This window comes from Orcinus orca, chromosome X (genome assembly GCF_937001465.1).
Source record: "Orcinus orca chromosome X, mOrcOrc1.1, whole genome shotgun sequence".
Taxonomy (NCBI): Eukaryota; Metazoa; Chordata; class Mammalia; order Artiodactyla; family Delphinidae; genus Orcinus; species Orcinus orca.
In genome coordinates this window covers 72835608-72841639 of record NC_064580.1, presented here as the reverse complement: position 1 = coordinate 72841639, position 6032 = coordinate 72835608, and positions in this window count along the sequence as shown.

Genomic DNA, 6032 nt, shown 5'->3' with positions numbered 1-6032 from the left:
AAAATTTAGACAAAATAAATAAGTTCCTTAAGAAAGAACACATGTGAAATCTGAAATAAGGGGTAATGGAAAATATGAATTATTGTATGTATATTAAAGACATTGCCTTTATAATTAAAAATGTACTGACATAGAGAATCCCAGGTGTGGATGTCTTCATTGATTAATTTTCCCAAACACCTAAGGAAGAGGTAGTAACAGCTATTCAAAAACTCTTCCAAATAATAGAATAGTGGACTCACTTATCAATTTGTTCTATGAGAAGAGCATAACCTTGATACCAAAATCTGATGGGGTCATTAATAGGAAAAAAATTTACAGACCTATATCTCTCATAAACATGCCTGAATAGATGCCTGAATCCTTAAACATTTAAACGAATTAAATACATAGAAAGGATATTCTATCACAATCAAATGCGATTTATTTCAGGTTACTTTAACATTTGAAATTCACCACATGAACACATTAAAACAAAGAAGGGAAATTTATATAAACATTTCAATATGCAGATAAAATCTAACACATTCATGGTAAATTTTTTAGCAAACAAGGAATAGAAGAAAACTTCCTTAGCCTGATAAACAAGATGTACAGAAAACTAGAAAAAAATGTTAATACCCAATGGTGAAGCATTAGAAACATTCCCCTTAAGCTCAGGAACAAGAAAAGGATATCTGTTAGTACAACTTCAATGTAACATTTTACTGGGGGGTCCCAGCTAGTGCAATAAGGCAAGAAAAATATAAATAAAAATTCTAAGAATAGAAAAAAAAGAAATAAAACAGTTAGTATTTACTGGCAGCATGTTTACATAGAAAATCAATAATATCTACAGACACACAATTAGAATTACTAAAAGAATTTAACTAAATTGCTAGATATGAAGATTAAATGTAAAAATCAATTATATTTTTATATACAATAAAACAATTAAAATCATTGTAATAATAACATTTATATATAACATAAATACCAAATACTTAGATATAAATCTAAAAATATATGTGCAATGCCTCTACACTGAAGGGTACAAATCAATATTAAGATAAATTAAAGAGAACATAAGTAAATGGAGGTATATACCATGTTCAGGGTATGGAAGATTCAATATTGTTAGTTTAGCAATTCTTACCAAATTGATACATTGATTCAATGCAATCCCAGTAAAATTTGTTTTGACTTTTTTTGATAACTGACTAGATAATTCTAAATTTTATATGGAAATAAAAGAGGCAAGAATATATAAGACAATTTGAAAGAAAAGCAATAAATGTGAAAGATATATATTACCAAACATCAATATATATACTTATTATAAAGTGACAGCAATTAAGATAATCTAGTATTGGCATGAAAACAAATAACCAACAGAACAGACTAAGAAGTTCAAAAAAAGTGACCTATATAGATATGGTCATATGCATTATCCCAAAGTTGTTATGCATCACAGAAAAATGTTATTTTCAATAAACAGTACTAGTCATTTGGGTATCTTCAAGGGAAAAAATATGATTCTTAACCTGATCTAACATTATACACCCAAGTCAATCCTAGCTATATTGTAGACCTAAAGTTGAAAGGTAAAATAATAAAGTTTCCAGGAGGTAACATAGGAGACTATCTTAATGATAGTGGAATAAACGTTTCTTTAACAGGACACATAATTCCATAACCATAAGGGAATAGAATGACATATTTGGCTTCTGTTATCCGATTGTTATAAACTGTACTACTCTTCCCTTTTACAGTAATGGAAATGTAAAAAAAAAATGAATAGAAGAAAAGACACAGTTCTTTCAATATTTTTTGTGAGAAATGGTATAGTCATGACAATAGTAATAACAATAAATAATATGCTTTTTATGTTTTCATAGTGTTTTGTTGTTTAAAACGTACTTTCAAATATACTATATCATTTAATATAATTGTATAATTTTTATTTGCTTGATTTTTTCTGAAGTGAAATCTTGCTCTCAAAATTCTTTATTTCTTCTCAGTTTATGTATCTCTTACTTTAAATCTACCTTTTATAAAATGCCTTCCTTCTTGTCCTATTGTTTTTGCTCCACTTTTATTTCACTCATTACTTTTCTTGAAATTGTATTCCCTGGTAATTGACTGAGTTAATCCTTCAAATTTGAATAAGAAATTATTATATGGTTTTCATTAATTTATTCACTCAGCTAATAAATATTGAGCACTGTGAAAAGCTGATAAATGACCCTCAAAATATTCATATCCAAATCATTGGAACGTGTGAATGTTGCCTTATATGGAAAAAAGGGACTTTGCATATCTGATTAATTTAAAACCTTGAGATCAGGAAATTATTCTAGATTATCCAGGAAGGCACTCGATGTAATCACCAGACTTCTTTTACAGAGGGTAACAACAGGGGTAGAGGAGAAGAAGGCAGTCTGGTGGTAAAATCAGAGATTGGAATGATGCACTTCAAAGAAAGAGGGAGGAGGCACAAGCCAAAGAATTCAGGTAGTCTTTAGAAGCTAAAAACAGACAAGGAAATGGGTTATCTCCTAAGAGCCTCTAGAAGAAACCAGCCCTGTTAACACCTTGATTTTAGGCTAGTAAAACTGATTTCAGATTTCTGACCTCTAGAACTGTAAGAAAATAAATTTGCAGTTTAATCTACTGATTTTGTGGTAATTTTTCACAGTAATAACAGAAAATTAATACAAATCTGGGTGTCAGTAGTGAGTGCTGCTGTAACAGATACCTAAAAATGTGGATGTGACTTTGTTTTTATTTAAATTTTATTTATTTAATTTTTGGCTGAGCTGTTTAGCATGTGGGATCTTGGTTCCCCAACCAGGGATCAAACCCATGCCCCCCTGCATTGGAAGCACAGACTGTTGACCACTGGACCACCAGGGAAGTCCTCTGGATGTGATTTTTGAACTGGGCAGTGGGCAGAGGCTGGAAGCATTTAGAGAAGCTAGGTTTTTTTCAAGCCTAGATTTGCCTTGAGAAAACTGTTTGTAGATATATGAATGTTAAAGACTCTGCTGATGAGGACTATAGAAAAAGCAGGGAGCATGATAGAAAAAGCCTATATCACCTTAGAGAATATATAAATTGTTAAATACAGAGTATTGGTTAAACATGGATGTTAAAGGTATTGACGATGAAGGTTCCAAAGGAAGTAAGGAGCACATTAAAGAAAGCTTATATCATCTTAGAGAATACTTATATTGTCATAAACAGAATTTTGGTTGAAATGTGAACATTAAAAGTATGGCAGGTGAATATTTAGCAGGAAGTGAAAAACATGTTATTGGAGACTGAAGGAAAGGAGGTACTTTATATAATTGTTAGAACTTAGGTTAATTGTGTTCTATGGTTATGTGGAAAGCCATTATTGTAAGTGACAAACTTGAATTTTTAGCTGGGGAGATTTTCAAGTTAAGTATTGAAGGTACAACGTGGTTTCTTCTTGCTGTTTATAGTAATATGTGAAAGGCAAGATATAAGATTGAGGGAATAATTATTAAGAAAAAAGAACCAGGACTTGATAATTGGGAAATTCTCAGTGTATCCAGATTTAAATAAATACTGAAATTAAGAGGTTCACTGGCAGGAAAGTGTGCTCTGGAGAGAAAACTAAGAGTGTGGCTGGACAAATTTTCCTAGTAAAGAAGAGATTAGGCACATGACTCATGTGTCTACTTAGCCATCTTAGCAAAATACAGAAATAGAGATGAGATTGTACATGAAAGATATGTGGAGAAGCCTCTTGTCTAATGGCATAAATCCTCATGATATACACAAGAGGCCCACAAGTTTTTTGAGAATGTTATAAAAGCAGAAACACTTCCATCTTGACCCAAAAGGGACAGAAATACAAAAAAATAAATAAAAGGCCATTAAACTGCCAAAATTCTATAGGCAGGAAACAGGCTGACAAAACTATTTAGTTGTAAACATGTACTATCCTTCAAGAAAAAAACAGAGCTGAAGGCCCAGAGGATGTAGCCTGAAGCCACAGTGGATTATTCCCAGGTATTAAACCTAATGGAATTTTCCCAGTTAGATTTAGAAACTTCTTAAGACTGGTGACTCCTTTCTTCCATTCATCTTTGCCCTTTTGGAATGGGAGTGTCTATGACTGTTATCCTATCTTGTCCAACCATTGTATTTTGGGAGCAGAAAATGTGTTTCTAATTTTTCAGCTCAATAGATGGAAAGAAATTTTGCTCCAAGATAGATCATACATAGTATTTCACTTACACCTGATTGTGATGATTTAGAATATGGGATCTTGGAGTTTTCAGCTGGTAAAATTTAGATAAGATTATGGACTTAAATTAATACTGGAATGGACTGATACTTTTGGGGATGTTGTGTTGAGAGCAATGTATTTTGCTTATGGGAAGGACATGCATCTTTGGGGTCCAGGGAAGACTGTGGTAAATTGAATAATAAACCCCAAAGATATCCATTTCCTAATCTCTAGAATTTGTGATTATTACTTTATATAGCAAAAGGGAAGTTGTAGGTATGATAGTTAAGTATCTTGAGTTGGAGAGATCATCATGGATTATCCAGGTGGATCCTAAGTGTAATCACAATAGTTTTTTTAAAGAGAGACTCTGAGGGAGATTTGACTGAAGAAATAAAGGAGACAATATGACAACAGTCACACATCCAAGAAATGCTGGTAGCCACCAAAACTGGAGGAGACACCAAATGAGTTATCCCCTAAAGATTCCGGAAGGACTCAGCCCTGCCAACACCTTGATTTTAGCTCAAAACAACTCATTGTGAACTTCTGCTTTCCAGAGCTATAAGATAATGAACTTATGTCATTTTAATACATTTAGCTTATGGTAATTTGCACATTGGCCATTGGAGACTAATACACAAGGTAAGAGGATTTTACAACAATCTAGATATGAGATCAAGATGATTTAGATTTTGGTGGCACAATTGGTGATGATAAATGACTGAATTCTAGGTATATTTTTTAAGTGGTCTCTATAGGATTTGCTGATATACTGGATTTTAGCTGCTAGAGAAAGAGAACAGTCAAGGATGACACCAAAAATGTGTTGGGGTGTGTGTGTGTGTGTGTGTGTGTGTGTGTGTGTCTGTGTATATTTGAACAACCAAATGAATAGTGGTGCCAATTTTTGAGAAGAAGAATATTTGTTGATGACCATGTTTAGAATGAAGCAATAATTTTGTTTTCATATTGAGTTTGAGATATTAGATATTCCTGTGGAGATGTCAATAAGGCAGTTATATATATATATGGCAGTTATATATATATATATAAATTATAGAAGAGATCTGGTTGGAATAGAGAACTGGAATTCATGAACATATAGATGATATATAAAACCATGGGACTGGTGATATTGTATATTAAACAGTTATAGATAAGAAAGAGAAGAGGTCCAAGGCCTGAGTTTTTGGGTTTCCCAACATTTAAAGATTGGAGAGAAGAAAGAACAGCAATAGAGTCTGAAAAGGAATAACTAGTATGATGGAAGTGATAACAAAAGAGGATAGTAATACAATAACCAAGAGAAAAATAATATAAAAAGGAGGATCAACTGTATCAAATGTTGCTAGTGGATTTTAAAATGTAAAGGTCATTGTTTCCATGGAGTCTAGGGTAGTTTGAGAGAAAGTCTAGGGTAAGTTTGAGTGAAAAGGGAAACTAGTAATAATGAGTGGACTGGGGATTCGGGTATGAGGGTTGGAGACCTAGTATGGGAAAGTAACTTTTTATGACTTGTCTTTTTGTTCTTTTAAAATTTTCTACCATATATATGTATTAACCATTTTCATTAAAATCTGGTTAAAATAAAGATTGTTTATGGGAGAAAAGGAAGTGGAGATAACTAATACGGATAATTACTTCAAAAATTTTGCTATATAAAGGTGATAGAAAATGGGGTGGTAACTGAAAGAGGCTGTGTGGTCAAGGGAATATTTTTTAACGCTAGGAACTCATTCTGCTTTTTTTTTTTGATATGCTGATGGGAATGATCCTATTGAGAATTAAG